A 23074-nucleotide genomic window follows, 5' to 3' on the forward strand; every position below is an offset into this window, starting at 1 on the left:
TATACAATACATGAAGTCTCTATTGAGAACATGCTTTTAAAGTTATGTGGAGTACCACATAAGAAAATGAATGACATATTCTGTTTTGCATTGTCCTTTAGGAACAAACTTGTGCAAATAGGTGACAAGTGGAGGCCCTAGAAATTATAATGACATTTTTCTACCTTATGGATGCTTTTCAACTTTTGCCTTTTTAAAGAAGGCAATTATGTGCAACATTAATAGAAATAATCAACCAGAAAACCCACCTGTCACAAATGAAAACAGAATGTGCTGGAAATACTCAGCAGGACTAGCAGCATTTGAGAAGAGACAAACAGAGGTTAGTTCAGAACGTTCAGACACTTGGTATCTATGGAGAGGTTGTAAACTGGATTCGAAATTGGCTGTGTGGGAGAAGACAGAGAGTGGTAGTGGATGATTGCTTCTCAGATTGGAGGTCTGTGACTAGTGGTGTGCCTCAGGGATCTGTGCTGGGACCATTGTTGTTTGTTGTCTAAATCAGTGACTTGGATAATAATGTGGTGAATTGGATCAGCAAATTTGCTGATGACACTAAGATTGGAGGCGTTGTGGACAGCGAGGAAGGCTTTCAAAGCTTCCAGAGAGATCTGGACCAGTTAGAAAAATGGGCCGGAACATGACAGATGGAATTTAATGTGGAAAAGTGTGAGGTGTTACATTTTGGAAGGTCAAACCAATGTAGGACGTACACAGTAAATGGTAGGGCACTGAGGAGTGCGGAGGAACAAAGGGATCTGGGAGTTCAGATACATAATTCCCTGAAAGTGGTGTCACAGGTAGACAAGGTTGTAAAGAAAGCTTTTGGCATACTGGCCTTCATAAATCAAAGTATTGAGTATAGGAGTTGGGATGTTATGGTGAAGTTGTATAGGACATTGGTGAGGCCAACTTTGGAGCATTGTGTGCAGTTCTGGTTGCCTAACTACAGGAAGGATATCAGTAAGATTGAGAGAGTGCAGAGAAGATTTACTAGGATGTTGCCGGGGTCTTGAGGAGTTGAGTTACAGGGAAAGATTAAATAGGTTAGGACTTTATTCCTTGGAGCGTGGAAGAATGAGGGGAGATTTGATAGAAGTTTACAAAATTATGATGGGTATAGACAGAGTAAATGCGAGTAGGCTCTTTCCACTTAGATTAGGAGAGATAAACACAAGAGGACATGGCTTTAGGGTGAAAGGGGAAAGGTTTAGGGGGAACTTCTTCACTCAGCGAGTGGTGAGAGTGTGGAACGAGCTACCATCTGACGTGGTAAATGCGGGCTCAGTCTTAAGTTTTAAGAATAAATTGGATAGATATATGGATGGGAGAGGTCTGGAAGGTTATGGACTAGGTGCATGTCAATGGGACTAGCGGAATAATATTTCGGCCCAGACTAGAAGGGCCGAATGGCCTGTTTTCTGTGCTGTAGTGTTCTATGGTTCTAATAGACCCATCTCCCTCTGACAAACTGTGGAGTTAATACCAATATTTTTGGTCTGTACCAAAGAAGGCAAGTGATTTTTATACCTCCTGGCAGGCTATGTACTGTAATGTCCACTGCCAGGGATAGGAGCAGTGATGTACTCATGATACAACTGGAGGATCTGCTTAGTGATGTAAATTATTAGGTCTCTAGCAGAGTGATCCAACATATTTTCTAAGTGCCAAAATAAAAGTGCTTAGCTGCTTCATTCTGTAGACATTAGATCATTAAATTCTTTCTGCAGCTGAGGAAATTTGACCAGGAATGCTGAAGCACCTTAACAATGTTATTCCTTTGTACGTGGAAAGTCTAGATCTGTTGGCACACAACTACTATTTCTAGTTGACAGTATCACACATTGCAGAAAATACTTCTTCCAGGGAGTACATACTGTGGCCAGTTACAGTTACTGGGTGCTTGAAGGTAGAAAAGAAAGGGAATTGTTTAATTTATTATTAGTTTGCTCTGGCCACCTAAGGATAGCAAGGAAAGCACAATGATTAGATGATCTTAATCCATATGAACAGTGCTTTTAGCTTGCCATTGTTGGAGACCAGCAGTACAAATGAATGTGCAGATTTGGGCAGGGCGCTTTACAATGAAACAGTAGCAATTCTGCAGAATCTCCTGAAGCAATTCTTACTTTTGGATGTATCTCTAATAGGCTTCAGTCAACATTGGACAACATGGAGATTTGGCTACAGCAACTGCTTGCATTTATATAGTGCCTTTAATTTAATGTCTAAAGGGGCTTCACAGGAGTGTTTTCATTCTAAATTTGACACCGAGCCATATAAGACATTAGGATGTGACCAAAAGCTTGGTCAAAGAGTTTTAAGGTGTATCTCAGAGGAGTGCAAGCATAAAACAAAATAGGGATTACAGCACGAATGGTAGCCTAGTGGTGATGTTACTAGATTAGAAATCCAAAGGTCCTGACTAATGCTTTGCAGACATGTTCAAATCCTACCATGGCAGCTGTTGGAATTTAATTCAATTAATTAATAAATCTGAAATAAAAAGCTAATTTCAGTAATGATCATGAAACCACTGGATTGTCATAAAAACCCATCTATTTCACCAAATCCTTCAGGGAATGAAATCTGCTGCCCTTACCAGGTCTGGCCTGAACGTGACTCCAGACCCACAGCAATGTGGTTGACTCTTAACTGCCCTCTGAAATGGCTTTGCAAGCCAGTTGGTTGCATCAAATTGCTACAAAGTCTACGAAAAGGAATTAAACCATATAGACCACCTGGCGTTGATTGAGTTACCGGAAATGAAATGGCACATCCTGACCAGTCGACCCTGCAAAGCCCTCTTTACTAACATCTGGGGACTTGTGCCAAAATTGGAAGAGCTGTCTCACAGACTAGTCAAGCAACAATCTGGTTGTACTCACTGAATCATACCTGATGGCCAATGTCCCAGACTCTTCCATCACCATCCCCGGATATGTCATCTCCCACCAGCAGGTCAGATCCATCAAAGATATACAATCAGGAGGGGGTGGTCCTGGGAGCCCTCAACAATCGGAATATAGGAGCAGGAGTAGACCATTCAGCCCATTGTGCCTGCTCTGCCGTTGAACACAATCGTGGCTGATCATCCACTTAAATGCCATTTTCCCAGATTATCCCCATACCCCTTTATGTCATTTGTATTTAGAAATCTGTCAATCTTGGCTTTAAACATACTCAATGACTGAGCTTCCAAAGCCCCCGGGGTAAAGAATTCCAACGATTCACAACCCTCTGAATAAAAAAATTTCTCCTCATTTTGGCTCTAAGTGGCATCCCCCTTATTTTGAAATTGTGTCTCCTGGTCCTAGACTCTCCAACCAGGGAAAACAAAACATCTTACCTGTAACTGCCCTGTGTAACCTTTTAAGAATTTTGTAGGTTGCAATGTGATCACCTCTCATTCTTAGAAACACCAGAGAATGCAGGCTGAGTTTCCCCAATCTCTCTTCATAGGACAGTCCTGCCATCCTGGGAACATGTCTGATGAACCTTTGTTGCGCTTCCTCTATGGCAATAACATCCTCCCTAAAGTAAGGGGACAAAAACTGTACACATTACTCCAGGTGCAGTCTAACCAATGTTCTATACAATTGAAGCAAGACTTCACCACTCCTGCACTCAAATCCTCTTGCAATAAAGACCAACATACCATTAGCCTTCCTAATTGTTTGCTGCACCTGCATGTTAATTTTCAGTGACTTATTGGTAGGGACATCCAGGTCCCTTTATACATCTAATCTCTCACCATTTAAGAAATACTCTGCACATTTGTTCTTTCTAACAAAGTGAATAATTTCACATTTTTTCAAATTATATTCCATCTGCCATGTTCTTGCCCACTCACCAAACCTGTCTGAATCCTTTTGAAGCTGTTTTGCATCTTTCTCACAACACCCATTCCCACCTCACTTTGTCATCCGTGAACTTGGAAATATTACATTTTGGTCCCCACATCCAAATCATTGATATATATTGTGAACAGTTGGGGCCCAAGTACTGATCCTTACAGTATCCCACTTGTCACGGTCTGCCAATGTGACCCTTTTATTCCTACTCTGTTTTCTGCCTGTTAACCAATCTTTAATCCATGCCAGTAAACCACCTATCCCATGTGCTTTGATTTTGCTAACCAAACTCTTGTGGGGCACTGTCAAAAGCCTTCTGAAAGTCTAAGTATACCACATCCACCGACTCCCCTTTATCAATTCTGTTAATAACATCCTCAAAGGAAACTCCAACACACTTGTCAAACATGATTTCCCATTCATTCATCAATGTTGACTATGCCCAATCATATCATTATTATCTAATTGTCCATTTATCACCAGCTTTATAACAGATTACAGCATTTTGCCTACTACTGATATCAGGCCAACAGGTCTATAGTTCCCTGTTTTCTCTCTCCCTCCCTTCTTAAATAGTGGGGTGATATTTTCTACCTTCCAATTTGCAGGAACTGTTCCAGAATCTATAGAATTTTGGAAGATGATCATTAATGCATCCACTATCTCCATTGCTACCTCTTTCAACACTCTGGGATGTAGACTATCTGGTCCCGGGGACTTATCAACCTTCCATCCCATTAATTTCTCCAATATGACTCTTCATTTTCACTAGTCCCTTGGATCTCTAATTCTGGGGTGAGACTGAGAGTGGAATCGGGAGTTAAAAGAGCGCAAGAAGAGGCGAGACTGACATAAACATGGTAAATTGTACTATACATAGGAATTATTCTAAATTAGTAAATACTGTAGCAAACCCTTTATATAAAATATAAGGTATGTCAGTGCAGCTTGGCCATGTGGAATGTGCATATTGCAGGATGTGGGAAGTTGTGCAGGGACAAAGTGCCCTTGATGACTACATCTGCAGGAATTGTCACCAGCTGCAGAAACTTGAGCTCCGAGTTACGGAACTTGAGTGGCGGCTGGAGTCACTGTGGTGCATCCACAAGGATGAGGATTATGTGGATAGCACATTTAGAAAGGTGGTCATACTGCAGCTAAGAGGTGCACAGGCAGAGAGGGAATGGGCGACTGCCAGCGTATCTAAGAGAAACAGGCAGGTAATGCAGGAATTCCCTGAGACGATCTCACTCTCCAACCATTTACTGGTGAGACAGGTGGTTCCTCAGAGGACTATAGCATGAGCCAAGCCCATGGCACCGTAGGTGGCTCAGCTGCAGAGGAGGGGAGGAGGAAGAGTGGATGTGTAATAGTAGTAGGGGATTCCTTACTTTGGGGAGCAGAGAGGCGTTTCTGCGGACGTTGATGTGACTCCAGGATGGTATGTTGTCTCCCTATTGCTAGGGTCAAGGATGTCACAGAGCAGCTGCAGGACATTTTTTTGGGGGAGGGTCAACAGCCAGAGGGCATGGTCTATATTGGGACCAATAACATAGGTAGGAAAAGGGATGAGGTCCTGAAAGCAGATTTTAGGAAGTCAGGAAGGGAATTAAAAAGTAAGGCCTCAAGAGCAATAATCTCAGGATTACTCCCAGTGCCACGTTCTAGCGAGCATAAGAATAGGAAGATTGAGCAGTTCAACATGTGGCTGGAGAAATGGGGTAGGAGGGAGGGCTTTAGATTTCTAAGGCAGGTGGGACCTGTAGAAGAAGGATGGGTTACACCTTAACAGAACTGGGACTAATGTCATTGTGGGGAGGTTTGCGAGTGCTGTTTGGGAGGGTTTAAATAAGATTGGCAGGGGGATGGGAACCTGGGGGGAAATTGAGAGTCCAGAGGAGAAAAACTGGCAGTGGGAAGTAGCGAAGCATCGACTGATTATGAGGATATATCAGAGAGTTGCATCAAGGTAGATAGAATACTTGGAGAGTTTGATAGAATAGTAGAATAAGCAGCAAAGTATAAGAGCCTAAATCAGGGCTAATGTGCATATATGTGAATGCATGGAGTGTAATGATGGGACAGGTTGACAAATGGAGCTATGTTATTGCTATAACATAGACCTTGCTCAAAGAAGGGCAGGGCTGGGTGTTAAATATTCCTGGGTACAAGGTATTTAGGAAAGGAAGAAAAGCGGTGGTGGGGGGGAGGAGAGTGGCAATATTGGTTAAAGTTGGCATTACTGTAATGAAGAGAGGGGATGTTCCAGAGGGGCCAAGGAGAGAGTCTCTCTGGCTAGAGATAAGGCATGGGAAAGGTGCAATAACATTGATTGGTTTAGTATATAGACCACGAACTACTGGAAGGGATATGGAGAAAGAAATTTTCCAAGAAATTATGGAGAGGTGCAAGAATTAAAGACTAAACATAATGGGAGACTTCAACTATCTAAGTATAGACTGGAATAGGAATAGCATGAAATGACAGGAGGGCTGAGAGTTCCTGGAATGTGTTCAAGATAATTTTCTACGGTGTGAGGACATGCACTTTTGGACTTGGTTCTGGGGAATAAGTTAGCCCAACTAGATCAAGTAATAGTGGGAGTTCCCCTAGGGGACAGTGACCATTGTAGCATAAGGTTTAGGTTAATCATGAAAAAGGACAGAGAACAATACAGATTAGGGATAATTAATTGGGGGAAATCCAACTTTGATGGGATGAGAATGCATCTGAGTCGAGTGAGTTGGAATCAAATGTTGGCAGAAAAGACAGTCACTGAACAGTGGGGCACTTTAAAAGAAAAAGTATTGCAGGCAATGTCAAGGTATATTCCCTTGAAGGGGAAGGATAGGACAAATACATCCAAAATGCCCTGGATGATGAGAGAGAGAGATTGAGGTAAAGATGAAAAGGAAGAAGTGCGCATACAACAGATGCCAGGTAGAAAATACAATTGAGAATCAGGCTGAATATAGAAGGACCAGAGGGGAAGTGAAGAAACTAATAAGAAAAGCAAGGAGAGAGCATGAAAAGGGGCTGACAGTGAACATAAGAGGGAATCCCAAGGTGTTCTGGAAGCATGTAAATAATAAAAGAGTGGTAAAAGAAAGAGTAGGCCATTAGGGACAAAAAAGGGGACTTGCATGTGGAGGCAGGAGAAATAGCAGAGGTATTGAACGAGTACTTTGTATCTGCCTTTACAAAGGAAGAACTTGCTACCCAGTCTGAGTTGAGATAGGAGGTAACTGGTACACTAGAAAAACATACAATTGTGAGGAAGGAGGTGTTAGAATGGCTATCTTTACTTAAAATAGATAAGGTGCCAGGACGGATGAGATGCATCCAAGGTACTGAGGGAACTGAGAGTGGAAACTGCAGAGGTACTACTGATAATCTTCCAGCCTTCCTTAGACATGGGAATTGCCAGAGGACTGGAAAACAGCGAATGCTACACCCTTGTTTAAAAAGGGGTGCAAGCATAAAACTGGCAACTACAGGCCAGTCAGTTTGACCTCGGTGGTAGGGAAGCTTCTTGAAACTATAATATGGGATAAAATCAATAATCACTTGGACAAATGCAAGATAATTAAGGAAAGCCAGCATGGGTTCATCATGGGAAAATCATATTCAACTAACTTGCTGGAATTTTTGAGGAGGCAACAGAGAAGGTTGATGAAAGAAATGCTGTTGATGTGGTGTATATGGATTTTCAAAAGGCATTTGACACAGTGCCACACTACAGACTTGTGAGCAAAATTCTAGGTCATGCAATAAAAGGGAAAGTAGGCACATGGATAAAAAATTGGCTGAATGACAGGAAACTGAGAGTAGTGATAAATGGTTGTTTTTCAGATTGGAGGAAGGTTTGTAGTGAAGTTCTTCGGGTCAGTGTTGGGACCCTTGCTCTTGAAAATATATATTAATGACCTAGACTGTGGTGTACAGGGCATGATTTCAAAATTTACTTTTGATACGAAGATTGGAAATATTGTCAGCTGTGATGGGGATTGTCTTGAATTTCAAAAGGACATAGACATGTTGGTGGGTTGGGCAGACAAATGGCAGATGAAGTTCAATGCAGAGAAGTGTGAGGTAATTTGTTTAGGCAGGAAAGATATGGCGAGACAATATAAAATAAAGGGAGAACCTCTAAAGTGGGTGCAGGAACAGAGTGACCTTGGTGTATACGTACACAGGTCATTGAAGATGGCAGGGCATGTTGAGAGAACAGTTAATAAAGCATATAGTATCTTAGGCTTTATTAATAGGGGCATTGAGTAGAAGAGTAAGGAGGTCATGTTGAACTTATGTCAGGCACTAGTTAGATCTCATCTGGAGCACCACGTCCAGTTCTGGGCGCCAGGAAGGATGTGAAGGCTTTGAAGAGAGTACAGAGAAGGTTCACAAGAATGATTCCAGAGATGAAGAACTGTAGCTATGAGGATAAATTGGAGAGGTTGGGACTGTTTTCCTTGGAGAAAAGACAGAGGAGACTTGATAGAGTTATTTAAGATTCTGAGGGGTATGAACAGGATAAATAGTGAGAAACTCTTCCCACTCAAGAGAACATTAAGAACCACAGGCCACAGATTCAAAATACTTGGCAAAAGGAGTAAATGTGATGTGAGGAAAATTTTTTTCACCCGGAGGGTGGTTGGAGTCTGAAACAAACTTCCTGAGCTGGTGGTGGAGGCAGGTTCGATCAAGGTATTCAAAAGGGAATTGGATTACTACCTGAAAAGAGAGAATGTGCAAGGTTATGGAGATAAGGCAGGGGAGTGGGACTAGGTGGAATCCTCTTTCAGAGAGCCAGTGCAGACTTGATGGGCTGAATGGCCTCCTTCTACACTGTAAAGATACTGTGACACCGTGATTTCTTGTATCTTCCTCTGAAGACAGATCCAAAGTAATCATTTAGTTTCTCTGCCATGTCTCTATTCTCCATTATAAATCCTCCTGACTCTGCCTGTAATAGACTCACATTTGTCTTAGCCAAGCATTTCCTTTTTACATACCTCACAGTCTGTTTTTGATTTTTGCTAGTTTACATACATATTCTATTCTCCCTTTCTTTATCAGTTTCTTGGTCCTCCTTTGCCATATTCTAAAATGCTCCCAATCCTCAGGTTTGCTATTATTTCTGGCAACTTTATAGGCCTGTTCTTTTAATCTTATACAATCCTTGGCTTTCTTTGTTAGCCATAGTTTACTGACTTTTCCTTGGGTTTTTGTGCCTTGAAGGAATGTATAATTGTTGTAAACTATGCAATAATTCCTTAAAGACTATCCATTGCCTGTGGACTGTCATAGCTTTCAATATAATTTCCCAATCCACCACAGCTAATTTGCCCCTCATACCTTCATAATTTCCTTTGCTCAACACCCTGGCTTCAGATTGAACGACGTCACTTTCAAACAGAATGTAAAATTCTATCATGTTATGATCCATAAAGGCTCTTTTACAAGAAGATTATTAATTCCTAGATCTATAATAGCCTGTTCTCTAGTCTGTTCCTTTACATACTGCTCTGGAAAACTATCCCTAACACACCCCAAAAACTTGTCCTCCACGGCATTAGTGTTCATTAGATTTACTCAGTCTATATGCAGATTGAAGTCATCCATGATTACTGTATTAACCATGCTACATACTTCTCTAATCTCCTGATCAATACCATGCCTCACATTACCACTACCATTTGGTGGCCTATAAACCACTCCTACCAATGTTTGCTGCCGCTTGCTGTTTCTTAACTCCAGCCAAACAAGTTCCACATTTTGTTCTTCCGATCGGAGATCCTCTCTTTCTGATATACCGAACCCATCCCTTATTATCAACACAAGACCACCTCTTTTTTGCCTGTCCTTTCTAAATGTTGAACTATCCTTGAATATTCAGCTCCCAGTCTTGGTCACTGTGTAGCCATGTTTCTGTAATGGCAATTAGATCATACCGTTTTACCTGCATTTGTGCCTTTAAATCATCTACCTATTTGCGAATGCTGCATGTATTCAGGTAGAGTTTCTTTAACTTTGTCTTTTTAACATTATTCCACATTCTAAGCCTGGTTGATGCTCACCTTCATTTCGCCTGCCTTTGAATTTCTCTTGCTACTTTTCTGCTTCCTGTTACCAGCTTTACTTTCTTCCAATCTGAGCTACCCCGCAGGATCCCATCCCCTGACAAGCCCTTTTACACCCTCCCCAACAGCACTAGCAAATCTCCCTGCGAGGATATTAGTCTCGGTCCTGTTAAGGTGTAACCCGTCCAGGTTACACCCTTGTACAGGTCCCACTTGCCCCAGAACCAGTCCCAATCTTTCAGAAATCTGATGCATAGTGGCAGCAGTGTGTAACACTAGAAGATGCTCTGCAGGACCTCACCAAATTTCCTGAGGCAGCATCTTCCAAACCCATGACTGCTACCATCTAGAAGGACAAGGGCAGCAGATATGTGGGGACACCATCACCTGGAAGTTCCTCTCCAAGCCACTTGCCACCCTGACTTGGAAGGATATCACCATTCCTTCACTGTCACTGGGTTAAAATCCTAGAACTCCCTCCCTAACAGCACTGTGGGTGTACCTACACCACATGGACTTCAGTGGTTCAAGAAGGCAGCTCACCACCAGCTCCTCAAGGGTAATTAGGGAAGGGCAATAAATGCTGGGCCAGCCAGTGACACCCACATCCCATCAATGAATGTAAAAAAAAATGACCACACTGAATTATGACATATAATTGAGCAACATCTCCAAGTACATTAATTAACTTGTAGTTTCATGTCTACAAGCTATGTTGTGGACTTTAACCTATGATCATGAGGGAATGGGACTAACTGGATTGCTCCTTGAGAGAGCAAGTGCAGATTTGTTGGGCCAAGTGACCTCCTTTTGTTCTATGCCATTCTGCGAGTCTGTAATATAATTTATAATATTTTCTTGTATAAATATGTACAGTCAGGCTACACCATGTTGCTCACTGCAGATCAGGTTTTTGAAGATATGCTATTCTATTGGATCATGTGCAAAGTGTCTGAATTAACTGACCCATGGTCAAATGATATCATTATGGCAGGGACTGGACTACATGTATTAAGGATATTTAATACAGAACCATTGTGAGGGAAATTTGCTTACATTGTTTAGAATGATTGTGCCTGAGGTGTAGAAATTCTAACATTGAAAATGGTAAAAAGGAAGAAAATATAAATATTGAAGCAGAAAACAAAAATGGCTCAAATGAGATTCTGCATTTTTTATTGCCTTTTTACACACACTTTCTCTGCAAAGAACATCTGTGCTCTAATCATCATCAAGCTGCAATATAATTTGCTGGAGAATTAATTTTAGAATAAAACAACAGTATGCATTTATTTTGCAAATAGTATTTATTATGTAAGTCTTGATTTTTGACACCTAATTCTCAACTCTGAGCTCAAACTGATGGAGTCGTACACAAGAACATTTACATGTATTCCGATAAAAAGTCGGGGTACTGGGGCTTGGCAAAAATCAAGGCACAGTAAATTGCATAGAGCAAAAAATAATATCCATATTTCGTGCATTTATGGATAGGCTATAGGCAGCAAATTGTCCAACATCCCTGTCAGCCATGCAACAGTAGATTGCCTTCTACCTTACTGAAACCCTTGTATCTGTGCAACTTAATTCCTCTTGTCATGTTATTGTTGCACTTCTTGCTTCAATGTTTTTCCCATTATAAACTCCCCTATCCATATTCCTAATGGATGTTATAGGGTAATGAGTTTATATAATCATTGAGTTCCCAAAATTCATTCTTTTTTCTGAAAATTCTTCCCATTTGCCTTTTCTTTCCTCAAACTGAAATTCCTAAGGTGCAAATAAACCATTAATAAAATATTAACAATATATTGAATAACATGATTAAGTGTATCTACTGAATTAGCTTTTGTGCTGGTTAATGTCTTCATTGACACTTCAAAGCTTTAGGCACATCGAAAAGCATGGGCTTGAATTTGATATTTTTTTCCCCAGAAATGTAACTTTGTTTGAAGAATTTGGTATTGCATGGCCTTGAGCATGTATAATGCACTGAATAGCTTGTAATGCATTAATACTTTCGGTCAGCAGTATTAGTGGGATCTTTCTCTCAAATTTTCATTTCCGTAACATTTCTACAAATAACTTTGAAAATCAAAAGAACAAATTCCAAATACCTATTTTCAGTTAAGAGTGAAAAGGGGCCTATGGTTGTGAGCGAGAGGAATGACAGTTCTGATTACACACCTGTTGTAGCTTTGGTTTTGTATTTTATTCAGCTGGGAAACTGGGGACAGAAAGCAATTGATGGAGAGATGGGGTGAATCTATTTTCATGTTAATACTTGTTCAATTTTCAAAAAAAAACAGTGGAATGTTAATGCCAGTTAATTATTGCATCTCTGCTTATTCTGAAAAGATAAATAGTAATTCAGAAAATCATAGAATGATAATGGTACACCAGAGAAGGAGGCCATTTTACCCATTGAGTCTGTGCCAGCCCTTTTGAAGAACTATCCAGTTAGTTCTACTCATTCGCATTTTCCCCATATTTTTCCTTCAGACATTTATATTAATTCCCCTTTAAAAATGACTATTGAAATATTATCCACTACCCTTTCAGGCAGTGCATTCCAAATCTTAACTACTCATAGGGTAAAAATGTTTTTCCTCATGTCGACTGTGATTTCTTTGCCAATTACCTTAAATTTGTGCTCTTTGGCTATTAACTCTTTAGCTACTGACAACAATTTCTCTTTATTTACTTAATTTAAACCCTTCATGATTTTGAACACCTTCATCAATTCTTCTGACAACCTTCTGTGCTCATCCCCATGTTCTCCATTTTATCTACATAACTGTAATCCCTTACCTCCAGAATCATTCTAGTAAATATCTTCTGTACCCTCTCCAAAGCCTTCATGTCCTGCCTAAAATGTGGCGACCAAAATTGGACCCACTGCTCCAGATGGGAGCAAACTGGCATTTTGTATAGATTTAACTTTCTGTCTTTTGTGCTCTGCCTCTATTTATAAAGCTTAGGATCCCATTTGCTTTCTAAGCTGTCATGCCACCTTCAAGGATTTGTGCACAAATACTCCCGGGCCTCTCTGTTCTTGTATCCTTTTTTAAAATTGTACAATTTGGCTTGTAATGTCTCTCCTCCCCCTTCCTACCAAGATGTATTGCCTTACATTCCATTTCACTGGCCACACTTCTGCCTATTCCAACCAGTTAGTTCCACTCATTTGCATTTTCCCCATATCCTTGCGATATTTTTCCTTCCAGCATTTATTTTAATTTTCTTTTGAAAACTACTATTGAAACATCATCCACTACCCTATGAGGCAGTGCATTCCAAATCTTAACTACTCAGAGGGTGAAAATATTTTTCCTCGTGTAGACTCTGATTTCTTAGTCATAGACTCCAAGAGAATATAGACCATCTTTCTCTCTGTTACTACACTTAGCTTTTCATTTGCCATTTGTGCATTTCAAAATTGGGCCCTTTGCCCCAAAACCCAAGTAATCAACGTGTATCAAAAACAGCAGTCATCCTAATACTGAAGCTTAGGAAATACCAGTGTATACCATATTCGACAGTTTTCTATCCCTTAGCTAAATTTATATCCAGACTGCTAGTTCCCCCCTTTTCCCCCTTGGGCTTCAATTTTGCTAACAAACCGAATAATTCATTGAACAGCTTTTGAAAGTTCATTTATACAGCAAGTACGCTGCCCTCATCTACCTTCTGTCACCTTATCAAAAAACTCAACCAAGTTGTTAAAACATGATTTTAGGATTCTATGTTGCACCTCTATGGCACTGCCAGAACCCACAAGGAACACACACAATGCTTGCATACAAAAGCAAAACACTGTAGATGCTGGCAGTGTGAAATAAAAATAGAAACTGCTGCGAGAACTCAGCAGGCCTGGCAGCATCTGTGGAGAGAGAAAAGCATTTTAGAGAGATAACATTTCAGGCCTGTGACCTTTCATCAGAATTAAAGTGAGTTGAATTTTGAAAGCAAACAAACCATTTTTGAAGGAAAAAAGAGTTGCAGGGCAGGAAGCCTTTAGCTTCCCACCGGACAAGGGATAGAAATGGAAGCATGGGAGTGCATGCAGAAGTGACGGTGTGAGAAGGGGATAGGGGAATATAAAAGGATAAGGGAAGTGACAGGAGCCTTAAGGCTGAGGGAAGCGTGAGTGATTGAAGCATGAAGCATGGGTGGAGTCTAGCAATGTTATTAAGATGGAAGCTGGCAGTCTTGGTGATAGAGTGAATATGTGGTCAGAAGCTCAGCTCTGGGCCAAATAGGACATCACGGCTGCAAAAATCCTGTTTCATCCTCAGTCAGCAGCCAGGGAGTGGAGTTTGTGATGGACATTGAATACACTGACTTTGGTTTTACTCATTTTTAATTGGAGACCATTTTCTTCACATCCAGCTCTGGATATTGGACAAAGCAGCATGCCAAATTATTTTTTCATTCATTCATGGGATGTGGGCATCGCTGGCTAGGCCAGCGTTTATTACCCATTCCTGATTGCCTTTGAGAAGGTGGTGGTGAGCTGCCTTCTTGAACTACTGCAGTCCATGTGGTGTAAGTACACCCACAGTGCTGTTAGGGAAGGGATTCCAGGATTTTGACCCAACGACAGTGAATGAACGGTGATATATTTCCAAATCAGTACAGTGTGGCTTGGAGGGAAACTTCCAGGCGATGTTGTTTCCATGTGTCTTCCATCCTTGTACTTCTAGATAATAGAGGTCATGGGTTTGGAAGTTGCTGCCTAAGGAGCCTTGATGTGTTGCTACAGTGCATCTTGTAGATGGCACACAGCGCTGCCTCTGTGCGTTGGTAGTGCAGGGAGTGAATGTTTGTGAATGGGGTGCCAATCAAGCGGCTGTTTTGACCTGGATGGTGGTCTTGAGTGTTCTGGGAGCTGCACTCATCCAGGCAAGTGGAGAATATTCCATCACACTCCTGACTTGTGCCTTGTAGATGATGGACAGGCTTTGGGGAGTCAGGAGGTGAGTTACTCATTGCAGGATTCCTAGCCTCTGACCTGTTCTTGCAGGCACAGGACTTATATGGCTAGTTTAGTTCAGTTTCTGGTCAATGGTAGCCCCCAGGACGTTGATGGTGGGGTATTCACTGATGGTAATGCCATTGCATGCCAAGGGGCGATGGTTAGATTCTCTCTTGTTGGAGATGGTCATTGCCTGACACTTGCATGGCGCGAATGTTACTTGCGACTTGTCAGCCTAAGCCTGGATATTGTCCAGATCTTGCTGCACTTAGACATGGACTGCTTCAGTATCTGAGGAGTCGCGAATGATGCTGAACATTGTGCAATCATCAGCGAATATACCCACTCCTGGCCTCATGATGGTAGGAAGGTCATTGATGAAGCAGCTGAAGATGGTTGGGCCGAGAACACTAACCTGAGGAACTCCAGCAGTGATGTCCTGGAACTGAGATGATTGATTTCCAACCACCACAGCCATCTTCCTTTTTACTAGGTATGACTCCGACCAGTGCTGAGTTTTCCCTCTGATTCCATTGACTCCAGTTTGCTAGGGCCCCTTGATGCTATACTCGGTCAAATATTGCCTTGATGTCAAGGGCAGTCACTCTCACCTCACCCCTGGAGTTCAGCTCTTTTGTCCATGTTTGAACCAAGACTGTAATGAGGTCAGAAGCTGAGTGATCCTGCCAGACCCCAAACTGTGTTTCAGTGGGCAGGTTATTGCAAAACATGTGCTGCTTGATAGCACTTGTGAATTAGCCATGTTGGATTTGCCCTGCTTTTTGTGTACAGGACATAGCTGATCAATTTTCCACATTACTAGGTAAATGCCAGTGTTGTAGTTGTACTTGAATCTTGGCTAGGAGCGTGGCAAGTTTTGGTGCACAAAACTCTTCAGTACTATTGCCAAAATACTGTCAGGGCTTAGAGTGCCTTCAGTCGCTTCTTGATACCACGTGCAGTGAATTGAATTGACTGACACCTGTGATTCTGGGGACCTCCAGAGGAGGCCAAGATGGATCATCCACTTGGCACTTCTGGCTGAAAATTGCTGCAAATGCTTCAGCCTTCTCTTTTGCTTTGTTGCTGGGCTCCCCCATTATTGTGGATTGGAAAATTTGTAGAGCCTCCTCCTCCAATGAGTTGTTTAATTATCCACCATCATTCAGAACTGTATGTGGCAGGACTGTAGAGCTTCGATCTGCTCCATTGGTTGTGGAATTGCTTAGCTCTGTCTGCTGCTTGCTGCTTACCCTGATTTGTATACAAGTAGTCCTGATTGTAGCTTCATCAGGTTGACACCTCATTTTTAGGTAGGCATGGTGCTGCTCCTGGCATGCCCTCCCGCACTCTTCATTGGACCAGGATTGAACTGCTGGCTTGGTAGTAACGGTAGAGTGGGGGATATGCCGGTCTTGAGGTTACAGACTGTGATTGAGTACAATTCTGCTGCTGTCCCAGTCTAGTAGCTATGTTCTTTAGGACTCTTCCAGTTCCATCAGTAGTGGTGCTGCTGAGCCACTCTTGGTGATGGGCATTGAAGACCCTACCCAGAGTACATTCTGCACCCTTGCCACCCTCAGTGCTTCCTCCAAGTGTTTAATTGGAGGAGCACTGATTCATCAGCTGAAGGAGGTTGGGGGTGTTTTAGGAGTGGTATGTGGTAATCAGGAGGTTTCCTTGCCCATGTTTGACCCTGTGCCATGAGACTTCATGGGACCTGGAGTTGATGTTGAGGACTCCCAGGACAATCCCCTCCCCATCGTATACCACTGTGCCAGAGGGCATTTAAGAGTCGACCACATTGCTGTGGGCCTGGAGTCACATGTAGGCCAGACCAGGTAAAGACGGCAGATTTCCTTTCTTAAAGGACGTTAGTGAACCCAATGGGCTTTTACAATTGACAATAGTTTCATGGTCAGCATTAGACTTTTAATTCCAGATTTTTATTGAATGCAAATTCCACCATCTGCCATGGAGGGATTTGAAGCTGGATCCCCAGTGCATTATCCTGGGTCTCTGGATTACTAGTCCGGTGACAATACCACTATGCTGCTTTCTCCCCCTTCTCAAGTGCATTAGATCGGTTGAGTGAGGTAATGGTGAGGTAGAACTGGGTGGTGTCAGCGTATACTTGGAAACTGATGTATTTTTTGCATGATGTTGCGAGAGGCATATGATGGCGAGAAGTAGAGCTTAATGATAGATCCCTGGGGGTTCCTGAGGTAATTGTGCAGGAGTGGGAAGAGAAGCTTTTGCAAGTGATGTTCTGGCTATGATTGAATAGATTGGAATGGAACCAGGTGAGTGCAGCCCTACCCAGCTGGACAATGGTAGAGAGGCTTTCGAAAAGAATGATGTTGTCAACTGTGTCAAAAACTGCAAATAGCTTGAGAAGGACAATAGTTTACTAAAGTCACAAAGGATACTTCTTTTTAATTTTGATAGACTAACTATAGTAAGATATCCCGCAGGTGTACCCTTGAACTATAATCTTTCCAGTTGTGTACACAGCTTGGAACATAAAACAGTTTCTAAAAGTGATCATATTTATACGCTCAGACGGACAATACCAGGCAACTTCTCAATTGTCATGTGATCTTTGTGTCATACATGACTATATCAGTGGAATATAATGTTGCACTACATCTCCTCCTCCACTGGCATTTGGCTTGTCATTTTTCATCAGGATTTGGCAATTGTGCATGGTTATAAACCTGACATCTTCACCGAATGATAACTAAAACAGATATATTCACGTTAAATTAGCTATAATTCTTACACAAGCCATTTGCTTTTTAAATTGTATTAGCCTGATAACTCCCAATATTACATTAACACTTGCACAAACACACCATATCAGACTTCCAGATTTCCATATTTCTAACACCACTATGCTCACCATTGTTATTATTGCAAAATCCAGACCATGGTATCAGCTTGTAAATACCACTACATCCTTGTTCACATCCTTGCATCAAAAGGTCATGAGTTCACACCTTACTTTAAAGTGTTGAACACATGGTGTACACTGGTTTATCAGTGCAACACTGATGGATTGTTGCACTGTCGGAGGTGCCATCCTTTAATTAAGATGAGGACCCATCTACCTGCTTATGTGTCTATAAAATATTTGAAAATGAGCAGGAAAATTCTGTGGGTGTCCTAGCCAAAATTAATCCCCTTAGGCAAAGTCGGTCCCTTAACCAACACCAAAATCAGATAAGCTGATAATTTAAAACAAAAACAGAATTACTTGGAAAAACTCAGCAGGTCTGTCAAAGGGTCATGAGGACTCGAAACGTCAACTCTTTTCTTCTCCACCGATGCTGCCAGACCTGTTGAGTTTTTCCAGGTAATTCTGTTTTTGTTTTGGATTTCCAGCATCCGCAGTTTTTTTGTTTTTATAAGCTGATAATTTATTTCATCGCTACTTTGGTCCTTGGCTATGATCAAATTGACTGTTGCTTTTCCCACATTACGAAAGTGACTACATTTCAAAAACATTTCATTGGCTATAAAATGCTTTGGGACATTAAGGTTGTGAAAGACACCAGTTTGTCTTGGATATTGTGTTTTAATGTGCTGATGCAGCGCTTTATGCATGCACCCTGACCAATGTCCTGAATGTCCTGAGCATATGTTACAGATTAAGCTTTGTATCAAGTTCACAGAGAGACTGGTGCACAACAAGGTAGTAAAGATGGATTTAAAAAGTTTTGGGATTATTGAGACATTAAGTAGATAACTATACTGCTTTAATAGGCATTAATAACATTTAAAATTCATTAAAATTTACAACATGTACAGATATATGTATTTATATGCACAGGATTCATAATTGAACTTGTCATGGTGGGGCTGGTCTTAATGTAGATAATATTGTGTGTGGAACAATGTAGCGATTACCTAAAATATTTTGCCTCTGTTTGAGGAGTGTCTTGTCTGAATCACCTTTGTGTTTTGTAGGCTGAGGAGGGCAAGGATAAAAGCAAAACCAGAATAACCTCCTGCTGTATTGGAGCTCAAGCAGCAGATTTTGCATTGAGCTGTTTGTTATTCAGTTTCATATGTCCTTTTTGTATACTTTTGCTCTCTGACAGATTTAAATGTGATGTGCTGAAATGATTGATATGAGTTGGTAGTGGTAGGTTGGCATTGCTCCAAGAACTGCACTCACCTCATCTCAATCACATCATGCAATGCATAACAACAAATTGATGCTTATTCATTGCTGTACTGAAGGATTTGTTTACATGGCACTGCGAACATGAATATAATGTTCAAGAGGATAGTTGCTCAAATTGCTATTTTAGCTGTGTACCTCTCACTTTCTCTCATCTTCACTCTCACATGTCTCTTGCCCCTTCATCTTATTCGCACACTTTCGCTATCCCCTCTGTAACTCACTCTGCCTCTCAACCCTTCCCCATCTCAACCATTCGCCCTATTCCCTCCCTTCGTTCCATTCTTTCCCCCTCTCTCATCCCATTTCTTCCCCCTCTCTCGTCCCATTCCTTCCCCTCCCTCTCATCCCCTTCACCATAAGTTGTAACAGACTTGTTTGAAAATAGAAGCACATGGAATTAAAGGGGCAGTAGTAGCCTGGGTATGAAATTGGCTAAGAAACAGGAGGCAGAGTAGTGGTGAATGGATATTTTCCTTATTGGCGAGAAATGTACGGTGTGGCTACTCCTGGGGTTGGTATTATGACCGTTTATTTATGTTATTAGATATAAATGACCTGGATTTGGGTTTCAGGAGTACAGTTTTGTACTACTTGTGCCATGAAAAACTTGACAATGCAGTGAATAATGAACATGATAGTAGCAGACTTCAGGAAGACATAAACAGACTGGTAAAATGATCTAATAGTGGCTTCAACTCTACATTTTGCCTCCCCCCGAAAACGTTAGATTCTTGACTAACGGGAGTAAATGTAGCTCTGCCTTAAAAATATTCAATGACCCTGCCTCCACCGCTTTCTGGGGAAGAGAGTTCCAAAGATTCACGACCCAACTGAGAGAAAAAAAATTCTTCTCATCTCCATCTTAAATGGGAGACCCCTTATTTTTAACCCCATATTCCCTATTTCTAGTCTCCTTTCATTGCCTCCAAACCTCACACCCCCCCCACCCACCCACATGGCCAAATCCCCTCAGGCTTATATGTTTCAATAAGATCACCTTTCAGTGTTCTAAACTCAAATGGATACAGGCCCAGCCTGTCCAACCTTTCCTCATAAGATAACTCCCCCCCCCACCACCATCCCAGGAATCAGTCAGGTGATCCTTCTCTGAACTGCTTATAATGAATTTATATCCCTTATTAAATAAGAAGACTAATACGGGACACAGAACTCTAGATGTAGCCTCACTAATGCCCTGTGCAACTGTAGAAAAAATCCCTTTTTTTTATTCCATTCCCCTTGCAATGAATGATGACATCCATTTGTCTTCTGAATCACTTGTTGTACCTGCATACTATTTTTTTGTGATTCAAATCTACATTCAATGCCACATTCCAGTGACTTAAAACTGTAGCTGAGAATTTGCATCACTGTACACAATAAATTACAAAGCCATTAAGTGAAGCCAACCGCTCTAGAAAATACCAGCAGAGACAGTTACCTTGAAGGAGTTGAATGGGATCATCTCCAAACCCATTCACAGAACATCCCGACAATCACCCGGTTAGTGATATAATCACCTCAGACAATGAACTCAAGGAGTCCACTGCAGACAAAATCTAATCAAGTCAAAATCATCCACCTGGGGAACATTAGTCATGACCATATTTGGGTCATTGGTCAGTTGGAGAGAGATGATCTTTGTGTTTAAGGAACTTTTTTCTCCAGACCAGAGACAGAAGCAGAGAGGACATTGTGGGCCTCATTCTCTCTCTCCACCCATCGACAAGCTTGAGCCCTGTCTGCTATTTGATTATCATGTGCCCCTGACAGAGATTTTAAAAAGAATTCAACCCACAACTATTGTCTTCAGATTAACAGATAAATCGCCCATCTATATCTTTAAACTCCCTTGTGCTGAAACCAGAAGGACCACTGAGCTCAGCCTGGATCCACCCAAGCCATCAACCTATGAGAACTGCATTATATAATCTTTATTGGACTTAAATACTTCTCTCTTTTCAAAAAACTCAAGGAAACCTGTCTGTTTGTGTCTTATATAGTCACAGCATATAAACAGTTAAGCATTCACTGAATTGGCAAGCATATTCTTTTTAAGAAAAGGCTTGTTATAGTCAAAGGAGGAGTGGGAATAGAAAGGGACCATCTTACCCCTCCTCACTTGTTCATAACAATGGCTAACTAAGGAAGTTATGAGTGGTATCAAATTGAAAGGAAAAGCCTACAATGCTGCAAAGATTAGTGGTAGCATAGAAGATTGGGAAAGTTTTGGAAACCAGCAAATCTTGACTTATAAAGAGGGAGAAATTGGAGTACAAGAGAAAACTAGCAAGAAATACAGATGGTAAAAGGTTCTTGAATTACATAAAAAGGAAAAGAGTAGCTAAGCTGAGGATTGCTCGCATAGAGAGTGAGACTGAGTAATTAATGATGGGAAATGGCAGAAACTTTGAATGAGTATCTTGTAGCTGTCTTCACAGTAGAAGACACAATATGCATCCCAAGGATTGTGGAACATCGAGAGGCAAAAAGGGAGGGAGGAAATTAGAACAATCATGATCATTAGTGAAAAAGTAATGGGAATACTAATGGGACGAAAGGTTGACAACTCCCATGGACTTGATGGCCTGCACTCTGGATTCTTAAAAGAAGTAGCTGCAAAGATAGTAGATGCAATGGTTGTAATCTTCCAAATTTCCCCAGATTCTGGAAAGGCCTCAGCAAATTGGAAAACCACAAATGTAACTCTTTTATTCAAGACAGAAGAGAAACAGAAAGCAGGAAACTACAGGCCTGTTAGCCTAATGTCTGTCATTGAGGAAAATGCCAGAATCCATTATTGAAGAGGAAATAGCAGGACATTTAGAAAATCATAATACAATCTGGCAGTCAACATGGTTTTGCAAAGGGAAATTGTGTTTGACAAATTTCTAAGAATTCTTGAGGGAGTAACAACAGGGTGGATAAAGGGAGACCAGTAGATATAGTATATTTGGATTGCCAAAAGGCATTCAATAAGGTGCCACATAAAAGGTATACAAGGTAAGAGCATATGGTGTTGGGGGTAATATATTAGCAAGAATAGAGGACTGGCTAACTAACAGGAAACAGAGTCAGAATAAAGGGTCATTTTCAAGTTGGCAAACTGTAACTGGGCGAGTGCCACAGGAATCAGTGCTGGGGTCTCAACTATTTACAAGCTGTCTTAATGACTAGAATTAAGGGATCGACTATGTAATCAAATTTGCTGATACAAAAATAGGTAGGAAAGCAAGTTATGAGGAGGTTACAAAGTGTCTGCAAAGGGATATAGATGGTTAGGTGAGCGGACAAAAATTTGGCAGATGGAGTATAATTTGAGAAAATGTGATGTTGTCCACTTTGTCGGGAAGAATGGAGAAACATATAATTATTTATGTTGAGAGAGCCTGCAGAATTCTGCAGTACAGAGGGACCTGGGTGTCCTTCTGCATGAATTGCAAAATGTCAGCATGCAGGATAGCAAACGATTGAGAAGGCAAATTGAGTGTTGGATTTTATTGTAAGGGGGATGGTGTATAAAAGCAGGGAAGTCTTGCTATAACTGTACAGGTCATTGGTGAGACAATATCTAGAGTATTGTGTGCAGTTTTGGTCACTTTACTTAGAGGCACATACTTGCATTGTGGGCAGTTCAGAGAAGAAGCGCTGGTCTGATTCATGGGATGACAGGCTTATCTTATGGGGAAAGGTTGAACTGGTTGGGCCTATTCTCATTGGAGTTTAGAGAACAAGAGGTGATCTTATTGAAATATAAGATTCCGAGGGGCCTTGACAGGATAGATGCTGAGAGGATGTTTCCCCTTGTGGGAGATTCTAGAACAAAGAGGCACGGTTTCAAGATAAGAGGTCTCCCATTTAAGACGGAGATAAGGGGGAATTTCTTCTCAGGTTTGTTAGTGTTTGGAATTTTCTCCTCCAGTGAGCATTGGAGGCTGGTTCATTGAATATATTCAAGGCTGAGTTAGAC

At 41.3% G+C, this 23074-nt stretch overlaps 1 protein-coding gene across 1 annotated transcript in view; it reads left to right on the forward strand.

Annotated features, from left to right (window-relative positions):
• The window catches only part of LOC121279999 (protein bassoon-like), a 382622-nt gene that overhangs the window by 77190 nt on the left and 282358 nt on the right, over window positions 1–23074 (forward strand). The gene's annotated exons all lie outside the window — the stretch shown is intronic.

Source organism: Carcharodon carcharias, chromosome 7 (genome assembly GCF_017639515.1).
Source record: "Carcharodon carcharias isolate sCarCar2 chromosome 7, sCarCar2.pri, whole genome shotgun sequence".
NCBI classification, from domain to species: Eukaryota; Metazoa; Chordata; class Chondrichthyes; order Lamniformes; family Lamnidae; genus Carcharodon; species Carcharodon carcharias.